This window comes from Macaca mulatta, chromosome 3 (assembly GCF_049350105.2).
Source record: "Macaca mulatta isolate MMU2019108-1 chromosome 3, T2T-MMU8v2.0, whole genome shotgun sequence".
Lineage (NCBI taxonomy): Eukaryota > Metazoa > Chordata > Mammalia > Primates > Cercopithecidae > Macaca > Macaca mulatta.
Genome location: NC_133408.1, coordinates 41,355,593 through 41,376,700, shown reverse-complemented (window position 1 = coordinate 41,376,700; position 21,108 = coordinate 41,355,593). Strand labels below are relative to the sequence as shown.

General features: G+C 46.6%; 1 protein-coding gene across 1 annotated transcript in view; it reads right to left on the bottom strand.

Annotated features, from left to right (window-relative positions):
• LOC144329461 (SH3 domain and tetratricopeptide repeat-containing protein 1-like) overlaps positions 1–20,792 on the bottom strand; it is a 51,759-nt gene extending 30,967 nt beyond the window's left edge. The window contains exon 1 of the mRNA XM_077997972.1: positions 20,584–20,792. The gene's annotated coding sequence lies outside the window, so the exon portion shown is untranslated. The remainder of the gene's footprint in view (positions 1–20,583) is intronic.
• Positions 20,793–21,108: the final 316 nt, after the last annotated feature.

Here is a 21,108-nt window from a genome sequence, read left to right as displayed (position 1 = left end):
GTTAGTTTGTTCATGTTTTGGAAAGTTTGTTCCAATGGCAATGCGGGGCATGAAGTGTAGAAAGGATTCCATGATGAGGCAGAGAAACAATTCGGTGGCTCTTACAATGGTTCCAATGAGGCATGAGGCTCAAGCAGAAAGGACAGAGGGAAAATGCATTAGAAAGAAATGCAAAATGAAGTCCACTCAGACCCAGGATGGAAAAAAGGGGATTAAGCATGATGGTGGTTTCGAGGTTGAAAGACTGATGAACAAGGACGTCATTAACTACTGCAGAGTGGTATCTGGGGCCTGGGTGCACCAGTTTGTTTAACCATTCACCTGCTGAGCAGTCTCCGGGCTGTGTCCAGTTTGTAGACTTTATAAATAATGCTGCTATGAACAGATACATATAGGTTTTTGTGTGAACATAAGTCCTCATCTCTCTGGGATAACTGCCCGTGAATGTGAGTGCTGCCTCCCACAGCAATTGCACGTTTAGTTTTTTAAGAAACTGTCAAGCTGTTTTCCAGAATGGCTGTACCATCTTCCATTCCCACCAGCCAAGTGTGAGTGATTCCGTTTCCCCGCATCCTCACCAGCATTGCTCTTGTTACTACTTTTTATTTTAGGCATTCTGATAGGTGTGTAGTGACGTGGCTTTAGTGTGCATTTTTCTGATGGCTCATGATGTTGAACATCTTTTCATGTGCTTATATGTTATCTGAAATGTCTCTTCAGGTTTTTTATTCATTTTCAAACTAGATGACTTGGTTTCACTGCTGAATTTGGATAGTTGTTTATATATTATAGATATGAGTCCTTCATCAGACATGTGGTTTGCAAATAGTTTCTCCCAGTCTCTAGCTCCTCTTTTCATCTTTATTTTGCATTTTACATTTTAGTCCATGATCCATTTTGAGTTAATTTTTGTACGAGGTATGATGTTTCTATCAGAGTTCAGGTTTTTTTCCTATGAATAATCAGGTAGCCACTAACTTTTTTTTAAGAGACAAGGTCTCACTCTGTCACCCAGGCTGGAATGCAATGACAGGATCAGAGCTCACTGCAGCCTCGACTCCTAGGCTCAAGTTATCCTCCAGCCTCAACTCCTGGGCTCAAGTTATCCTCCTGCCTCAGCCTCCTGGAGTAGCTGAGACCACAGGCAGGTGCCACCATGACCAGTTAATTTTGTTAGTTTTTGTAGAGACAGGGTCTTGTGCCATGTTCCCCAGGCTGGTCTGGAACTCCTAGGCTCAAGTCATCATCCCACTTATATGGGGCCAGGCAGTGGCACATGCCTGTAATCACAGCACTTTGGGAGGATGAAGCAGGATAATCACTTGAATCCAGGAATTCCAGACCAGCCTGAGCAACAGACGGAGGCCCTATCTCTGCAAAAAATTTTAAACATTAGCTGGGCATGGTGTTGTACACCTGTGGTCCCAGTTACTTGGGAGGCTGAGGTGGGAGGATCTCTCAAGCCTATGGGGCTGAGGCTGCAGTGAGCCGTGATCGCACCACTACACTCCAGCCTGGCAGAAAGTGAGACCCTGTCTCCAAAAAAAAAAAAAAAAAAAAAAAAGCTAGAGCATCACCCATATTAAAGACACACATTGTCTTTTTGAAAATTTAATTACAGTTATATAATGGACATGTAAAATGTCCAGTTTGAAAGGTTGAAACATATATAACTCTAAGTATTCTTACCTTAAAATTCTGATTCCTACCTAAGGTATCGCATACTGTTTACATAAGTATCACAATGCCTGGACAACAACTAAAATTGTGTACGAGGGAGAAAAATGATCATATATGCCTATTAATTAAGGTACATTTCCCCCTTATTACATAAAAAAGTCATCACGGCAAACCCCTGTGACTGTATCTAAAGCAAGCCTACAGTTTTACTTCTCCGTATTATAAAATGCAAGGCTACAATTCAAATACTAAACACTTCCTGAAGCCAACTGTAGTTTACTTAAAATAAATGCCTAGGGTCTCTATCAAAAATATGAAAAACCTAGCTACTTCATAGCCATTCCAATCTAAGTTCAGCTTTTCTTTTTTAATTGACACATAATTGTGTACTGTACATATGTATGAAGTACACATAGTGATGTTATAATACATGTAATGTATGTGATCAGCATAATTAGCATATCCACCATCTCAAACATTTATCATTTCTTTGTGTTGGAACGTTCAATGCCCTTTCTCCAATTATCTGGAACTGTATATATATATATATTTTTTTTTTGAGACAAAGTCTGGCTCTGTTGCCCAGGCTGGAGTGCAGTGGTGTGATCTCAGCTCACTGCAACATCTGCTTCCTAGGTTGAAGCTATTCTCCTGCCTCGGCCTCCTTGGTAACTGGGGTTACAAGGCACCCACCACTATGCCTGGCTAATTTTTGCATTTTTAGTAGAGACGGGGTTTCTCTACACATTGGCCAGGCTTGTCTCAAACTCCTGACCTCAGGTGATCCACCCACCTCAGCCTCCCAAAGTGCTAGGATTACAGGTATGAGCCACCACACCCAGCCTGAAACTATACATTCTTGTTAACTATAGTCATCCTATGTTATAGAACACTAGAACTTTTTCCTATCCAGCTATAATTTTGTATTCTTTAACAAATTTCTCCCTATCTGCCTCTTCCCCGACCCTTCTCACCCTCTAGGATCCTCTGTCTACTTTCAAATTCCATGAGATCCACTCCTTTTTGCCTTCCACATAAGTGAACATGTGCTGTGTAACTTTCTGTCCCTGGCTTATTTCATAATATCTTCCAGTTCCATCCACGTTGCTGAGAATAACAGGACTTCTTCCCTTGTTATGGCTGAATAGTACTCCACTGTGTATAAATACCACATTTTCTCTATCCATCATCTGCTGTTGGACACCGAGGCTGATTCCTTATCTTGGCTATGGTGAACAGTGCTGTAGGAAACAGAGGTGCGGATGCCCCTCCGACACTGATTTCCTTTTCTTTGGGTATCTACACTGTAGTGGGACTGCTGGATCACACTGTAAATTCATTTGCAGTTTTCTGAGGAACCTCCATACTGTTTGCCATAGTGGGTGCCATAGCTTACTCTTACTCTTTTTCTTTTTTTCTCTTCGAGACAGAGTCTCACTGTTGCCCAGGCTGGAACACAGTGGTGCAATCTCGGCTTGCTCACTGTAGCATCCGCCTCCAGGGTTCCAGTAGTTCTCATGCCTCAGCCTCCTGAGTAGCTGGGATTATGGGCGCCCACCACTGCACCTGGTAAATTTTTGTATTTTTTAGTAAAGATGGGGTTTCACCACGTTGGCCAGGCTGGTCTTGAACTCCTGGGCTCAAGTGACCCACCCACCTCAGCTGCCCAACGGTGCTGGGATTACAGGTGTGATCCACCGCTCCCAGATAATTTTTGTGTTTTTAGTAGAGACTGGGTTTCACCATGTTAGCCAGGCTGGTTCAAACTCCTGACATCAGGTGATCTGCCCGCCTCGGCCTCCCAAAGTGCTGAGATGTCAGCGTGCACCCCGCGCCCAGCCAGCTGCTCTAGTGCACACCCCCCTACAGTGTGTAAGAGCTCCCTTGTCTCCATAGCCTCACCAGCACTTGCTATTTTTTGTCTTTTTGATAATACTCATCCTAACAGGTGAGATGATACCTCACTGTGGTTTTGATTTGCATTTCTCTGATTATAAGTGATACTGAGCATTTTTCTCACATATTTAAAAAAAAAAAAAAAAGAAGAAGAAGAAGAAGAAGAAGAAAGAAATATCTGTGTCTGTTCAGCTTTTTGACCTCCAAAAATTAAGAGCCCATTTTGGAATCTGACAACCTGCCTGATTCAGAGACAATCTGTGTTTGGTTCTACTCTGCTACTTCCTATGTGACTTGGGAAGTTCCCTTGGCCAATTTGAGCTCAACTTCCTCAACATTAACCAGGAATAAGTACTACCTGCCTCTGTTGGTTAATGCTGAGGATGGAAAGGAGAACCTCCACAACGCCACTTGACAATGCCGCCTGGCAGAAACCCTTCAATGCGGGACTGGTAGGATCATCTGAAGCTAAGTACAACTTTCCTTTCCACTGTCCCAGGCTCACTCTGCATATGATTAGCAAGAAATAGCGAATAAAGGAAACCAAAATAGTTGCTTAATTTTTAATAAGAAATTTTTCAAAAGTGGGGGTGGTGGCAAAATAGGACGGAGAGGAGGGGAAGGAAAAGCAGCCGGTCACAAGTTCTAGTCCAGGGCTCATCCCCGGCCTCCTCACTCAGGAAATCACCAGTCCCCACCTCCTGGGGAGGGGTACTTTCTCGGCTGGCTTCACCCACATGGAAGGCACTGCTACAGGTGTTCAGAAACCAGGAGCACCTTGAAATGGGCAATGTGCTTTGGGTAGGAGACATACAATTTCCCCAAAGAAACCACGGCACAAAAGTGACCCACATAGGAGGTACCAACGGCTGTAAATACTTGGTGGCAAAAACTGATGTCATACCTTCTGTACAGGAGACACACACCCAAATAAAACTTGCCAAAATAGCAGAGAAAAAAATACAGCAGACAGCCAGTGCCATTCTGTTACAGAAATATTTATATCCCAAAGCCAGGGACCTCTCTGGAACACTGTCTTTATTTCCACGTTTCATGGAAGATGTTTGAGTGCACTCATGTGTGTCTCAACAAACTTCCAGTCCCTGCTCTAAACCCTGTGGCTCCTCAGCAAAACCCAAAAACAAGTATCAGTTTTCCTTCTAAATGGGAAATTTCCTGACCTAGCGAACCCAGCATCAAATCCACTTATTATGAGATAGCTGATTACAGGCGAAGCCCTCTAGTCCCAGGATGACTCCCCTCCTGCAGGAGTGGGAGGGATGGGCATAGCACTGGCCTGCCAGACCACATCTCCAGGCAGTTTGCAACCATGGCTGCTCAGCTGAGCCATGATAAAAATCAAAACCAAGTATCTCTGAAAAGTGTACATGTCAAGAACCAGACCTCGGACCAGACTCAGCAGAAATGGATGTTGCAAGGTTTGTTCAGAGACCTCCCTCCTTGCACTAGGAGCCCAGGGCCAATGGATCGCTCCCTTACCTCTAGCGCAGAGCATTTTCGGAAACAGCTCCCAGACTGTACAAGACCCTGAAATGTATTCACTGAATGCACTATTTCTTGAAATGATCATAAATCAACTGACTATAACAACAACTGTTTTAAAAGTGTTCTCTCTCTCTCTCTCAGGAATCGTGCCATGAGTTTGAGCAAGCAGCTTTGCTTCTCTCTACTGCAATTCTATCATTTGCAAAATGTTAACAATTACTGTGTTCACCCATAGCATTGTTGTAAAAAGCCTTAAGACCCACTTCATGTAGCCTGCCTGGAGCACAGACCCTGTCACGTGGTAAATGCCCACTGAAGGTGAGTTATCTGTAGCTATTATTACCTGCCACTCCAGCGAACAAAAGGAGTCGATCAGGACTCATCGTGTCACCATGAAAGGATGTCCATGTAGACTGCGCAGTGAGAACAGGGGAATTCAATGTTGATCAGGTACTATTTTGTTTTTTACAATGTGTACATACATATTTGTAGGCACACTGGAAAAGATCTGGAAGGAAATACACCCAGTGTTAATAGTGACTACCCCAAAGACACATTCATCCAAACACACAACAGAAAAACACTCACTATCTTTCTGACTTCCATATCATTTGAACTATTTTCAATAAGCGTCTATGGCTTTTGTAAAGTTTTTGAAAGGAATTTATTGCATTTTTTTTCTGGAGAAACAAGCAGGAGCATGAAAAAGGTGGAAACAGAAGGTTAAATGGAATGGGACTCAATGGAATTGAGTCCCAGCCAGGTTCAGCAGGTACAGGAACCACGCACCTCTCACTACAACTCAACACCAGCTCTCTCTTCTCTTGGTCCAACGGCCCAAGACTTAGAGATAAAATGTTTATTGTGATCACATCAATCACACCAAGGAGCTTGGAACCACCCTTCCAAACTCCTCTGCTTCTGTGTACCTGCCCGGGGCTGTTAGCTTTCCTCCTGTGCCTTTGGCTGACCTGTAATCCCCTAGTGGTGGAAATGCACCGTGACACTTAGCCATCATCCCCACAACACTCAGCACCGCATAGAGACCAGGGCAGTGATGCCCACTCGGACTGTGATTCTACTTATAAAGAAAAGGACCAGGGGCCAGATGCGAATTGTCTTTGGTAACTCACCAGCTGTTGCTTGAACCAGAACAAAGCCAGGTCTCCTGATGCCCAGAAAAGAGCTAGTGCCTGTCCCACTGGAAACGTGGTGAAAATGTTTTGCTTGCTGTGAAAAGATGCACTACTGGAGAAGATGGGTGCAACTTCTCATGGAGACACTCAGCCCAGATCACCAGGAAACAGGGCTGCTGGATGAGACACTTGGCCCAGATCACCAGGAAACAGGGCTGCCGGATGAGACACTCGGCCCAGATCACCAGGAAACAGGGCTGTTGGATGAGACATGGGGCCCAGATCACCAGGAAACAGGGCTGCCGAAAGAGACACTCAGCCCAGATCACCAGGAAACAGGGCTGCCGAATGAGACACTCGGCCCAGGTCACAAGGAAACAGGGCTGCCAGATTAGACACTAAGCCCGCCCACCGGAAAGGAAATCTGGATGGGCAATGGAGGGAAATTCACACAGCCCAATGACAGCAACAGCATGAACAAAACAAAAAATACCTGACTGGAAAGCCATAGCCTGGCTAGCAGATTCGAAACAGAGCCACAATCCTAGCAGCACATATCACTGCAACACAGAGCTTCAATCAGTGTATGCACACTTTAAGTAGATAGGTAAAATGTCCATGTTTTTGGAACAAGGGGTATTTGTGTGTGTGTGATGTCAAAGAAAACAGCTGAGAAGAAACTGTGGCAAGGAAATAGAAATAGGCGCCCTTACACATTGACAGTGAGATAATGGTATGGCCCTAACGGAAAGGAATCCAGCAACACACATCAAAATTTAAAATGCGCAGAACCCTGGATCCCACAATTCCATTTCTAGTAATGCATCCTATGAACATATTCACGCAAATATGCAAGAATTATGTACAACTCAGCATTGATTAATCCAAACGGTTGGGAACAACCTAAATACTTACCGGCAGACAACCGTGTTTATCTTATGCCAACATCTGTGTTTTTAAAAACAAGACACATAGGCTCGGCGCAGTGGCTCACGCCTGTAATCCCAGCACTTTGAGAGACTGAGGCAGGTGGCTCACGAGGCCAAGATATCCAGACCATCCTGGCCAACATGGTGAAACCCCGTCTCTACGAAAAATACAAAAATTATCTGGGCGTGGTGGCGCACGCCTGTAGTCCCAGCTACTCAGGAGGTTGAGGCAGGAGAATCGCTTGAAACCGGGAGGCAGAGGTTGCAGAGATCTGAGATCACGCCAGCCTGGTGACAGAGCAAGACTCTGCCTTGGAAAAACAAACAAACAAACAAAAACTGGCAACAGTGGTCACAGGGCAGTGATGGGAGTAGGACTGCCTTTCACTCTCCAGGACCTTTTGAATGTCGCTCACATTACATATTCAAAATACATGACTACAGCAAATATTTTCAAAGAAACTATGAAAACCTGGGAGAATAAGAATATCTAACACACAGGACTGCTGTATAATTAAAGAATGAAAAATATTAAGCACTATCAGAGTTCAAAGGAAGAAAGATTAATTCTAGCTTGGATGTCAGAGTAGGGATCATGTAAAGGAAGTGAGTATTTCAAGTCTTGAAGGATGGAGAAGATTTAAAGAGACGGAAGTGTGGAGATGATGTCCCAGATGGAGATAAGAACATAGGCGAAGACGATGTCCCAGATGGAGATTAGAACATAGGCGAAGACGATGAAGAGATGAGAAGGTATAAATTCTAAGTGCAGCTCTGAGGCTGGGCTTTAGAACAGGGCTTAGGAAAGAAGCTGGAACGCAAGGCTGATGGTGGGAATGGAAACACTGAAACCCAAACTTGCATATCACGCCCTGATCATGAGCCTTGAATGCCAAGCCAGGGAACCCGTCCTTGATCTTAACAATGAAAAATCACTGGGCTGGGTGTGGCGGCTCATGCCTGTAATCCAGTGCTTTGAGAGGCTGAGGCGAGAGGACTGCTAAGGATAGCACACCTGTAGTCCCAGCTACTCAGGAGGCTGAGGCGGGAGGATCACTTGAGCCCAGGAATTTAGGGTTGCAGTGAGCTGTGATGGCATGCCTGCATTCCAGCCTGAGCAACAGAGCAAGGGCATGTCTCAAAAATCAAATCAAATGAAATAAAATCACTAAAAGTTTGTATAGACATGAAGTATAAAATCATGCCATATATGAATTAATTCAGATATATAATATAAATTAGAGGGGGAAAAGAGAATTTAGGAAGCTATTATAAGAAAACAAGACTCAACTAAGACATGAACAAAGGCCCTGGGCTCACAGCGCTATCTTCATATAAAGGAATGAACTACCACATTTATTTTCATGGTATCACCAACTTAGATACAGGCTGCAGTATTCTGGAAGCATCTCTGTATCAGTCAAATCAGATGGCCATAATACCATAGGCAAATACCATAAAAAACACCATAGGCTGTGTGGTTTAAACATTAGTTTATTTCTCACAGCTCTGGAGGCTGGAAGTCCAAGATCAAAGTGTTGGCCAACTCAGTTCCGGGACAGGGACCTCTTCCTGGCTTGCAGACAGCCACCTTTCTTCTTGTTTCCTCACACCAGGGCAGTGGGAGCTGCCTGCTTTCTCTTTCTTTTTTTTTTTGAGACAGAGTCTCGCTCTGTCAACAGGCTGGAGTGTAGTGGCACAATCTCAGCTCACTGCAACCTCTGACTCTCTGGTTCAAGCAACTCTCCTGCCTCAGCCTCCCGAGTAGCTGGGATTACAGGCACGTGCCAGCAAACCCAACTAATTTTTGTATTTTTAGTAGAAACAGGGTTTCAGGATGGTCTCAATCTCCTGACCTCGTGATCTGCCCACCTCGGCCTCCCAAAGTGCTGGGATTACAGGTGTGAGCCACCACACCCGGCCTGGTTTCTCTTCTTCTAAGGGCACTAATCCTGTGAGACAAGGGCCCACGCTCATGACCTCATCTAACCCTTATCACCTCCCAGAGGTCCTACCCCCTAATACCATCACACTGGAAGTTAGGGCTCCAGTACAAGAATCTGGGGGAGACATAAACATTCAGTTTAGAACAATGTCTTTTCAATCCTGTTGAAAAAAACAACCAAATGAGTAGGCAAAGAAGTACCTTATATGTAAACAAGTCAGGACTTTTCATATTTCTGCTAATACATTAAGGTCAATTTAAAATGTCTGATAACAAGAGTCAGAAGCAGAGATAAATGAAAGTTAGTTACTCTGCATTTTAGACCCACATTGAGCTGTCTTTCAATGACATTGTGGCACAAAGAACACTGCTTCCTATTCCTGGTTTTGCCACCAAAAAAGCTGGAACATTTCCCTGTAATTCCATTTATCTTGAAAATCACTGGGCTGACCTAGCAGACCTCCAAGGTCCCTTCCATTCACAAATTCCACAAATAACTTCCTACCAACAGATGCTACACAAATAAACTACACTGACGAAGGGAAAGCTAACACTAGCAAACAATGAGATGCACACAAGACAAGACGTATAGAGAACTGGATCAACCACAAAACTGGTGGACGATGAGCCGGCGGTGGATAAAAACACACATTCCCTAACAATGGACAGAGAGGCAATGGCGCCGAGGTAGTATTGTTGAAGATTTCCTATTTTAAATCTTCCAGATCAATGGCCCAATTGTTTATATTCATTCTGATTAAATGTGAACGTGAAAACTTCCTCCAGGGGACACAGACATCTAAAAAGTTCCCAATGTATCCAATTTGTCATTTGATATTTTTACTGACAAGAAAAATGAGGGACTGAATATACAAACAGACCATGCCTGATCATATGTATAAAGACAGAACTCAGACCACAACCTGTAGCTGCCCACCCAGGAAACCAATCCCCTATCTACAGTCAACAGCCAGGAGGCCAGCCAGGCTAGCACATCAGACAGGAAGCCAGACTGCTCTCTCTCCACAACCCAGAAACTAAACCACAACTCTGTCCATGTGGCCAGGACTTGACTCAAAACTGACAGCCACCCTAATTTTGGCCCCTGTTTCCAGTTAGGATCATTCAGAGAGAGCCAAATATGCCCCTAACCAATCACATAGGACAACCCACTTCTGCACAGCCGCCTCCAGCCCCCACAACAGCCTCCACTGGGAGCCGTTCTTTTCCATCCTGAAATTTCCCCACTCTTCATCAGCCACTCACTTGCATGTCAGTCTCTGCCACACGCAAGTAATGGTGCCGACTCTCTTGCCACAGCAGTTCTGAGAAAATCACCTCTGCCTGTCTCATGCGGGCGGCCTTCCTTTATTTCCCCCAAAGAATAAGTCTTAAATGAGGGGCTTCTCTCTATATGGCCAAGCTATACAATTCAGAAGCCCAGCATGGCAGATTCCAAGCCTGGAAAGACCATACACCCCTCAGGTCTTCTTTCCACAAAACACAGCTTCCTTGAGTTCTTCAGTCACTCCCACCAACCAGGGAAGGAACCACGTGTTATGGAAAGATGAAGGGCCTTGAAGTCAAACTTCTGACTTCATCAATTACTTCATCTTTCCACTTAAGAAATTACATGGCCTCGGCCAGGCGTGGTGGCTCACACCTGTAATCCCAGCAGTTGGGGAGACCGAGTTGGGCAGATCACTCATGGTTGGGAGTTCAAGGCCAGCCTAACCAACATGAAAAAACCCCGTCCCTACTAAAAATACAAAATCAGCCTGGCGTGGTGGCGCATGCCTGTCATCCCAGCTACTCAGGAGGCTGAGGCAGGAGAATCACTTGAACCTGGGAAGTAGAGGTTGTGGTGAGCCGAGATCGCGCCATTGCACTCCAGCCTGGGAAAGAAGAGCAAAACTCTGCCTCAAAACAAAACAAAACAAAACAAAACAAATGACGTGACATTGAACAATTTTCTTAACTTCTCTAAGCCTCTATCTTCATCTTCAATAAAATCATTTTACCTCCAAGATTGCATTAAATGGAATCCCACATGTAAACCAGCTGACAAATACTAGGGACCCAACAGCTGTGTGCTCCTACTGCCGCCCCACTTTACCCCAAGGGAGAAGCACAAGATGTCCAGAAAAAGCCTGTTGGTCCCTACACCTCAGCATCCTGTGTTCACACAAGGCGCAGTGGCATCCAGACTTACCGGGGTCACCCAAATACAAGACATGTTTTGATTTTTCAACTTAGGTACACATGGCTTCTAATGTTCACCATATATGATCCATAATTTAGAAGAGATTTTCCTACTCTACCCCGTGGTTCTATTTTAGCAGACTTAGATGTGCCATAATAGCTCACTCTCTTAAGCCCTCTTCAGTATCAAAAACAAAACTTTAATCTGTAACACAGTTATCAGCAGTGAAAGTGGAAAAGGTACCTATGAGTCAAAATGACCCTCTGCCCCGCCCCGCCCCACCCTACAAAAAGCTGTTCAGGAGTATTTGGGCTGCTTATGAGAATGCTGTCTGTATTCCCAGGGACAGACAAACGCCTACCCTGGTTAGAAGCTGCGCTGCTCAGCCTCCAGGGTAGAAAGCTCCCCACACCCTCTACCCAAGGAGAAGAGAAGCAAATGGGGTGGCCAGGCTCCAGGATGTGGATATTTAGTGTGGTTTCTGCAGTCCAGGTCACCGCCATGGGTGAAGCTCTTCCTTCCTTCTTTTCCACCCAAGTGGCCAAGGTCCTACGGCCGCTGTAGGGCCTCTACCCTATGAGTTAGCCCAGCCATTCTCCTTCCCCCTTCTTCTTCTTCTTTTTTTTTTTTTTTTTTTTTTTTTTTTTGAAACGGAGTCTCACTCTGTCACCTAAGCTGGATGCAGTGGTATAATCTTAGCTCACTACCACCTCTGTAAACTGGGTTAAAGCAATTCTCCTGCCTCAGTCTCCAAGTACCTGGGATTACAGACACCCGATACCACGCCCAGCTAATTTTTATATTTTTAGTAGAGACGGAGTTTCAACTTGTTGGCCAGGCTGCTCTCGAACACCCGACCTCAGGTAATCCACCTGCTTTGGCCTCCCAAATTGCTGGGATTACAGGCATGAGCCACTGCATCTGGCCGAGTCAGCCCAGCCATCCTGACATTTTGTTCTGGCAAAATTACTCTCTTCTACATCTACCTTCCAAGTAGCTAAATCAGAGATCTGGCCCTTGGGGCAGGCTTGAAGAATCCCTGTTTTTGGTCCTCAAGAGGTCCTTCCAGGGTCTGGGACAATTTCAAGACTTGTGTTCTTAAAGAGGAAAGAAACCTCACGTACATGGCTCTCGCAGAGCTCAGGCAAGCCCGTATCGGAGGCAAGGCTTGGGAGGTGGCCCTAAGGTTTGGGTGTGCCATCTATGATAACAGCTAAGAGATCTGAAGCCAGCTGTCTGGGTTCAAACCTCAATTCCAACAGCACTGGCTGTGTGATGTTAGACAACGTCCCCAGCCTCTCTGTGGTTCAGTTTGCTCACTGTAAAAGGGCCACAATAATAGAGCTGCTCTAAAAATTAAGTGAATTGGTGCATATAAGGTATTCAGAACAATGCTTGGCACATGGGGAGTTCAATAGACACGTATTGAACAGAGTAACTTAGCAATTAGTAAATATACTCATGCAGGCCAGGCGCTGTGGCTCACGCCTGTAATTCCAAAACTTTGGGAGACTAAGGCGAGAGGGTCCCTTGAGCCCAGGAGTTTGAGACTAGCATGGGCAACACAGCAATATTCCATCTCTAAAAATGTGTGTAACATACGTGTATATATACACTCAAATGTTCACAGTGTATTTATAATATACAAAATAGCTGGAATACAGAGTTAACTATTCACAATGGTTACTTCTAGAGAAGGGGGAATGCAAATTTCAGCTTTTTCCACCACACATATATTCTTGTATCATCTGAAATATTTAAGCAAATTGTATGCATAAATTTGCCCCGAAACACATACCAGAACAATGAAGTTTTGACTCCAAAATCTTCAAATCATGATGGAATTGTCCTGTGAAAGTAAAGTTATAGAGATGAAAAGTCTCCCTGCAGCCTAAATGCTCTTTCATGTGACCTATATTACACAAACCAATGCAGAGGCCCAATCCTTGTCCCACTGTCATACGAATTTTTCAGTGAACTGCATTCCCCTTTACAAACTAGATGATAATTAGAGTTACCAGGCAAGAACGTGGATCCAGTTCTGCTTTTTCAAAGCCCAATGTTCCTCACATAATAGCAATGCATTCTTCAACCGGTCAACTGCCCCCATCACCTGAGCTCTCTGTTGTACACAACTCAGCAAGGCCTGGGAGAAAGCAAGTGCAAATTCCACTTACTCAGTAACAACACATCCCGCCTGATTCTTCTGCTGGGCTAGTTCTCAAGTCATCTTTTTCTAAGCTTTCATTTGGCTCTGCCACACGTACCTAGGCTGGGTAAAACACTTTACCAGATTTTTTTTTTTTTTCGAGACAGAGTTTCACTCTGTCGCCCAGGCTGGAGTGCAGTGATGCCATCTCGGCTCACTATAACCTCTGCCTCCTGGGTTCAAATGATTCTCCTGTTTCAACCTCCCAAGTACCTGGGACTACAGGTGTGCCACCACACCCAGCTAGTTTTGTGTTCTTAGTAAAGATGGGGTTTCACCATATCGGTCAGGCTGGTCTCAAACTCCTGACCTCATGATCCTCCCGTCTCGGCCTCCCAAAGTGGTGGGATTACAGGCGTGAGTCACTGCACCTGGCCTACTTTACCGGTTTTGTTCCTGAATGAATCCTGTCATTACTATCAATAATGTCAATCAGTGCCATTTCATTCACCGTGTGACACACACACAAAGCACTTCATACTCACTCCACCTACCTGCTTTTCTGCAATGGCCGCAGTGTTCCCCATCTTACACGAGAGGCACAGAGAAAGACAATGACTTCTCCAAGGTTTTGTAATTCACAATCAGTGGCAGAACCAACATATCCAACCAGGTCTGGCCAAGGCCTGTGTTTCAGCCACACCACTTGGTTGCTGCCCCTAAGGCTCAATGGGCAAGTGACAGATCACTCCGATTGCAGAGGCTGCAGAAATGCCTTCCGCCATAGTACAATGGACGGTTCGCTCTCAGGAGGGGAGGCAGGGGTGGGAATCAGCACACGGTTCTGCTCGGTTTCTCATGCAGGGCACAGACTATGTATTTTGTGCCTTGCTTTGGAGGTGAAATGTCTCCTGCCCCCTGTACCACAGCTCTCTTTGGCCTCTCCACATAAAAGTACAACTGAGTTCCTCAGGGGCAGGCAGTGATCACTGCCCTGTGCCACACCTGACTGCTGTCCCAATAGGTGGACACATAGGCTCTTCTCTTATGGCCCAGGCTGCCCCCATCTGCTAAGCATTGAAAACTACACACAGGATTTGCAGAATATTAATGACATGGAGGTGACTGCTTCATCTCTGTTGAAAACTTACTGCAGTGTTGTAAAGAAGAGAATTCAGGAAAAGCTGAACATTTGAGGCTGGCTGGCTGTAATCTTCAGCTGCTGAGAAAGCCTCAGCTACTCGGTTCCACTGTGGAAATGTAACTCCTCCCTCAAAGTCCAACTCAAGTACACCTCCTCTGCGGTGCCTGCCCCTTCCTCCCTTTCACAATCACGTGCTCCCTCTGCAGTCCCAGAGCATTCTATCGCCACGTCTGGAGCCACACTGTCCCAGCCGACAGCCAGCTCAGTGCACAGCTGCCTCTCCCTGTGTGTACCTGCAGGCCCCACCTGGGCTGGAAGGCTGCCTCCTTCTCCTCCGCACAGAGGAGACACTCAGGACCTACTGAATGAGGGAGGGAGTGGATGAGCAAGATGAGCCAAGGGCCACAGGGAATGGCCTGCAGCTCCCAGCAGGAACAGCCCCTGCCCTGCCAATCCGGAGGTGCTGGCTCTGTTCTCAGCAGGGCTGCTAAAAGCTCCCTTATAACAGCTCTAGGCCACAACGACCAACTTGGTGTCAGGCCCTAAAGACACCAAAAATCCTAACAAATAAAGAGGCGGCTATGCAGCATGCTGGTTAGAAGCACAGGCTTCGGAGTCAGAGCTTGAATTCCACTTATTAGGTGACCTTGAGCAAGTTACTCAAGGCATCAATCTCATTTTGTCACCAGCAAAATGAGGACATTATCCGCCACACAGTGTTGCTGAAAAAGTAAGAGAGGTGACAGACGCAAAGTGCTTGGCACTTACTTACTCTTACTGGTTTATTACAAAGGAGAGAACACAGGAACAGCCAAATGCAAGAGATGCACAGGGCACACCACAGGGCAGAGAGGTCGGGGCTCCCATGCCGTCCCTGGAAGTGCCACCTCCCCAGCACCAAATGAGTTCACCAAACCAGAAGCTCTCCAAACCCAGTATTTAGAGGGTTTTATGGAGTTTTCATAACATAGACATGATGAAGTCCTTGGCCAACCGTGACTAGCTCAATCTCCAGCCTGTCTCATCTCCCCTCCCAGAGGTAGGGGTGGGGCTGGTATGTCCAACTCTTTACTCATGACTCATCTTTCTGGCAACCAGCCCCAATCCTGATCCTGTCCAGGGGCCCGAAGCCACCTGTCATCTCATTATCATACAAAAGACACTCCTATCACCCCAGAGATTCCAAAAGTCTTAGAAGCTCTTGTGTCAGGTATTGAAACCTAAGACCAAATATTATAACCAATGATGTTCCTATCACTCAGGAAATTACAAGGGTTTTAGAAGCTCTGGGCCAAAAACCAGGAAGAATACTAAATATATACACTATTGTACTATGTATCCCACTATCACGATACTTTTTATTTTTGAGACAGCATCGACCTCTGTTGCCCAGGTTGGAGTACAGTGGTGTGTACAGCTTATGATGCGATCTCAGCTCACTGCAACATCCACCTCCCAGGTTCAAGCAATTCTTGTGCCTCACGCTCCTGAGTAGCAGGACTACAGGTGTGCGACACTACAACTGACGAATTTTTGTATTTTTTAGTAGGACGGGGTTTCACTGTGTTGGCCAGGCTGGCCTTCAACTCCTGGCCTCAAGTGATTTGCCTGCCTCGGCCTCCCAAAAATCTGGGATAAGTCACAAGCCACCATGCCTGGCCTCACTATCACAATAATTATACTGAGAGGATGGGGGAGAAAAACGTGGGCAACAGGAGGAGGGGAGAGGGTAAGCAACCTGAATCCTTGTCTTCCACACAATCTAGAAGAACCAGCTAAAACATAAACACAGTAACCTCCAAGGAGCAGGGATCAGGGTGGAGAAGGGTAAGGTGGGGGATTGCTGGGTTTTGTTGTAAGCCTTGTTAATTTCTGACTCTTAGAGCTGTATGCCTGTACAACTTTGCAAAAATGAGTATTTACCTGTAATCCCAGCACTTTGGGAAGCCAAGGTGGGTGGATCACGAGGTCAGGAGATCGAGACCATCCTGGCTAACACGGTGAAACCCCATCTCTACTAAAAATACAAAATATTAGCCAGGCATGGTGGTGGGCACCTGTAATCCCAGCTACTCAGGAGGCTCAGGCAGGAGAATGGTGCGAACCCAGGAGGCAGAGCTTGCAGTGATCTGAGACCATGCCACTGCAATCCAGCCTGGGTGACACAGCGAGACTCCATCTCAAAAAAAAAGAAAGAGTATTTAATTTTTAAACAAAATCTGATACTTGACCAACAACAATAGTATATTAAGTGATACAGTTTTTTGTTTTTGTTTGAGAGGGTCTTGCTCTGTTGCCCAGGGAGGAGTGCCATGGTGTAATTCTAACTCACCACAGCCTCAGATTATTGGGATCAGGTGATCAACCTCCCGAGCAGCTAGAACCACAGGTATGCACCCCCACGCCCAGCATTTTTTTTTTTTGGTAGAGGTGGAGGTCTCGTTATGTTGCTGGTCTTAAACTCCTGATCTCAGTGGATCCTACTGCCTCAGTCTCCCTAAGTGCTGGGATTACAGATGTGAGTCACTACACCAGGCCCAAGTGGCATATTCTAAAATTTTTTGGAATCCAACCACTTTGAAAATGTATGGAGAGCTATAAATCATCTCCCCATAAACACACATGGATGCATATACACAAAATTGTTGCACAGGATTTTGGGGACTTCATAAATTTCTGAAAGCCAGGTTAAAAACGTTAGGATTATAGATTCCGGTTTCTTTTTTATTTCTTTTTTTTTTTTTTTTGAGACAGGGTCTCGCTTTGTCGTCCAGGCTGGAGTGCAGTGGCATGATCTCGGCTCACTGCAAGCTCCGCCTCATGGGTTTACACCATTCTCCTGCCTCAGCCTCCTGAGTAGCTGGGACTACAGGTGCCCACCACTATGCCCGGCTAATTTTTTGTATTTTTAATAGAGGCAGGGTTTCACCATAGCCAGGTTGGTCTCAAGCTCCTGACCTCGTGATCTGCCCTCCTCGGCCTCCCAAAGTCTGGGATTACAGGCGTGAGCCACCGCGCCCAGCCCCAGATTCTGGTTTATTAAAGGAAACGTATTTCAAGTCAGAACTTGTCATTTGTTGCACAGGAAAATAAAAACTTCATTTAAAAAATCAAAAACACCCACATGATAAAATGAGGTCCTGCTTGGTTTTAAACTACTTGGCCACCATCAGTTGTTTTCTTGACCACAGGATGCACCTAAGTCCTAACTATGAATAAAGGTACAAACATTGTTTATTGGGCTTTTGGCTTCAGCCTTGAAATAGTCAGATTCTCTCAAACTCAGGAATGTGAGTCGCTGTTGGGTTGATGCAGCTGTTTCCATTCTAGAAATAGACCTGGAATCACGTACTTTTCACCCATGAAGAGTCCTTTGTGTAAAACTTGAAAAGGCAAGGTCCCAAATCCCCCATATGGGTGTTTCTTCCAGTAGAGGAATTACTTTAATGACTTCTTAGCAAAACTTACATAATCAGGGCAGGCCATCAAAATACTCCAAAACACAAAGTTTAGCTCCATTTCTGATGGACCTGTCTCCATTGCTATCAATCTTACCAACAGCCTCACATCAAGTCAGAGGAACGGTTTTTTCACTTAAGAAGGATCTTCATGGCTGGGTGTGGTGGCTCACGCCTGTAATCCCAGCACTTTGGGAGGCCAAGGTGGGCAAATCACAAGTTAACGAGTTTGTGACCAGCCTGGCCAACATAGTGAAACCCTGTCTCTACTAAAAATACAAAAATTAGCCGGGCCTGGTGGCACATGTCTGTAGTCCCAGCTACTCATGAGGCTGAGGCAGGAGAACTGCTTGAACCTGGGAGGTGGCAGTTGTGGTGAGCCAAGATTGCACCACTGCACTCCAGCCTGGGCAAGAGAATGAGACTCCGTCTGGGGAAAAAAAAAAAAAAAAAAAAAGAATGATCTTCATGTTCCTGCCAATTTGCAAAAATGAAAAAAAAATTGGTATCTGTTAACCAGAGGCAATGAAAAGCACCTCCCAGGCTGCTGTAGTAACTGGATCAGTAACTGTGATGGGAGATTCCAACCCCTGAGACCTGTGACTATGTCACACAGCAAAAGGGCTTTGCCACAGACCTTAGGAGGAGTATCCTGGGCTATCCAGGGAGGTCCAATCTAATCCCATGAGCCTCTAAGAGCATAGAACTGGCCAGGCACGGTGGCTCATGCCTGTAATCTCCACACATTGGGAGGCTAAGGCAGGCAGATCACGAGATCAAGAGATGGAAACCATCCTGGCTAAAATGGTGAAACCCCATCTCTACTAAAAATACAAAAATTAGTCGGGCGTTGTGGCGGGCACCTGTAGTTCCAGCTACTCAGGAGGCTGAAGCAGGAGAATCACTTAAACCTAGGAAGTAGAGGTTGCAGTGAGCTGAGATCACGCCACTGCACTCCAGCCTGGGCAACAGTGTGAGACTCCATCTCAAAAAAAATTTTTAAATAGGGCATAGAACTTTCTCCGAGTGGAAGAAGAGAAATGCACACAGGGGAACTGGAGAGCCTGACCAGGTCCCTGGCCTAGCTAGTCCTGAGCTGATGGGACCACGTGCAAAGACCAGATAGAGGCCTCAGGAGCTGAGGGCAGCCCCCAACAGATGGCCAGCAAGGGAATAGACACCTCAGTCCTGCAACCACAAGGAACTGTTTGGCCAAAAGCGCTTGGAAACAATTCTCCAGTGAGGAATGCAGCCCAGCCCACATGGTGATTTTTGCCCAGTGACACCCACGTCAGACTTCTGCCCCACACAACTGTGAGATGATACAATTTCAATTGTTTTAAGCCCCGAAATTTGTGGAAATGTGGTAAAGCAGCAACAGAAATGAATACAGTGATTTACGTGGAAACCCCTAGAAGAGTGTCTGGCACCGTGTTGACACCTGACAGGTGTTTCCGAACTTCCTTACATCGCAAGACAGGGCTGGCCACACTCCATCCAAAACAATAGATGATAGACTTGTTCTGACAAAACAGATTCAGTGAATTATAAATGGCCCAGAACACCTACAAATTTCAGGTTTCAGGTAAGTGATTGCCTTTCCTTTCACTTAGAAACCTCCCAATGCTCATCTTACTGATAAACTCTAAGTACCAAGCAGGAGACTAAACACCAGACAAACCCAGCCCCGGATGCCCCGAGGGAGCCCATCCCAGCACTCACTCCGCTGCACTGAAATGATGTCCAGGTCAGTTTATCCCACTAGACCAAGAACTCCAGCTCTCCATGTGTGAGTCACCAGTGCTGCCTCTGCATCGCTGCTTCTAGGATGGTGCTTCTGCACTTCACAGGAAATCTGTATCAATGTCTGTCAACACTATATATGACAGTGTAACTTAATGTCTGCACAGAAAACATCAATCCTTTGAGGACCAGGGCGGGGTTTATTAGTCTTTGTCCTCCCACTGCCACTGTCTGGGACACCAGAGGCACTCGGTAGAAGTTGGTGAAGAGAAGGAAAAGGCAGAGGGGAGAGAGGAAAGCAGGACCAACACTGCAGACACAGATTCCGAGGTGGCTGGAGGAGAGGCAGGGCAGAGAAACTTCCTGGATGCTGGAATGGGGTTCACTGTGATACCTGCTGCTGAATTTCAAATGTCAAAGGTGGTGCTTTGCTGACCTTGACCTCTGACTGCCCTTTAGCTTTCCCGACCTCAACACAGGGCACTTAGAAACTGCAATGTCAAGAAATTATGCTTCATTAAAGCATGGGAATGTTATTTACATGGACGTCCATTACTGCATTTTTTACATGGGACCGGCTCCCACCCGCAGGGCGACCGGCACCGCCGCGCGGGCCCATGCTTTATCGCAGCAGGCGCGAAGCCCCCGGTGCCACACGAGGCCGAGACAAAGCCCAGGCGCAAGGACTCCGGATCCCGAACTCGGACTCTGCGGAGCCCAGCTCGGAGCCGCCACGCCCAGGGCAGAGAACCCCGCCCGGTCCGGAGAACCCGTCGCCCGTCGCGCCCTCTCACCTCAGGCCGCCGCCTCGCATCGCTCGCTCCTCGCCGCGGAGCCTGGGCCCACTGGAGCGCAGCTGAGCAGCCGACAGAGACGCGGCAGCCTCAACAATGGAGCCCCGGGGAGGGGCCGCCGCGCCGCTTCAGCCCGTGTTCCCCGTTCAGGATCCAGCTCGGATCAAGGAGCTGCAGCTGGCGCGGGGCTGCGGCCAGGAAACACACCATGCAGGTGCACACGGACCCGCCCCCCGCCCCCAGCGGAGCCGGGCGCCTAGGGCCCCCTCCGGCCAATGGGGAGCAAGCCGCGCGGAGAGGGCGGGGCCTGGGGGGAACAAAGGGAAGTTGGGCGGGGCGGCGCTGGGATTGGGCGTGCGAGGTCCCGCGGGAGGACCGGACCCAAGAGCTGGCCGGATCCTGGCCCCCTAGAAGACCCAGCTCAACGTCCACCTGCAGTCTGCTCTACAGGACGCGCTCATCTCAAGCCCAGAACTCAGGCTTTTAAGGCAGACAGCGAGAGACAGGCTTGCTTTACAAAAAGTG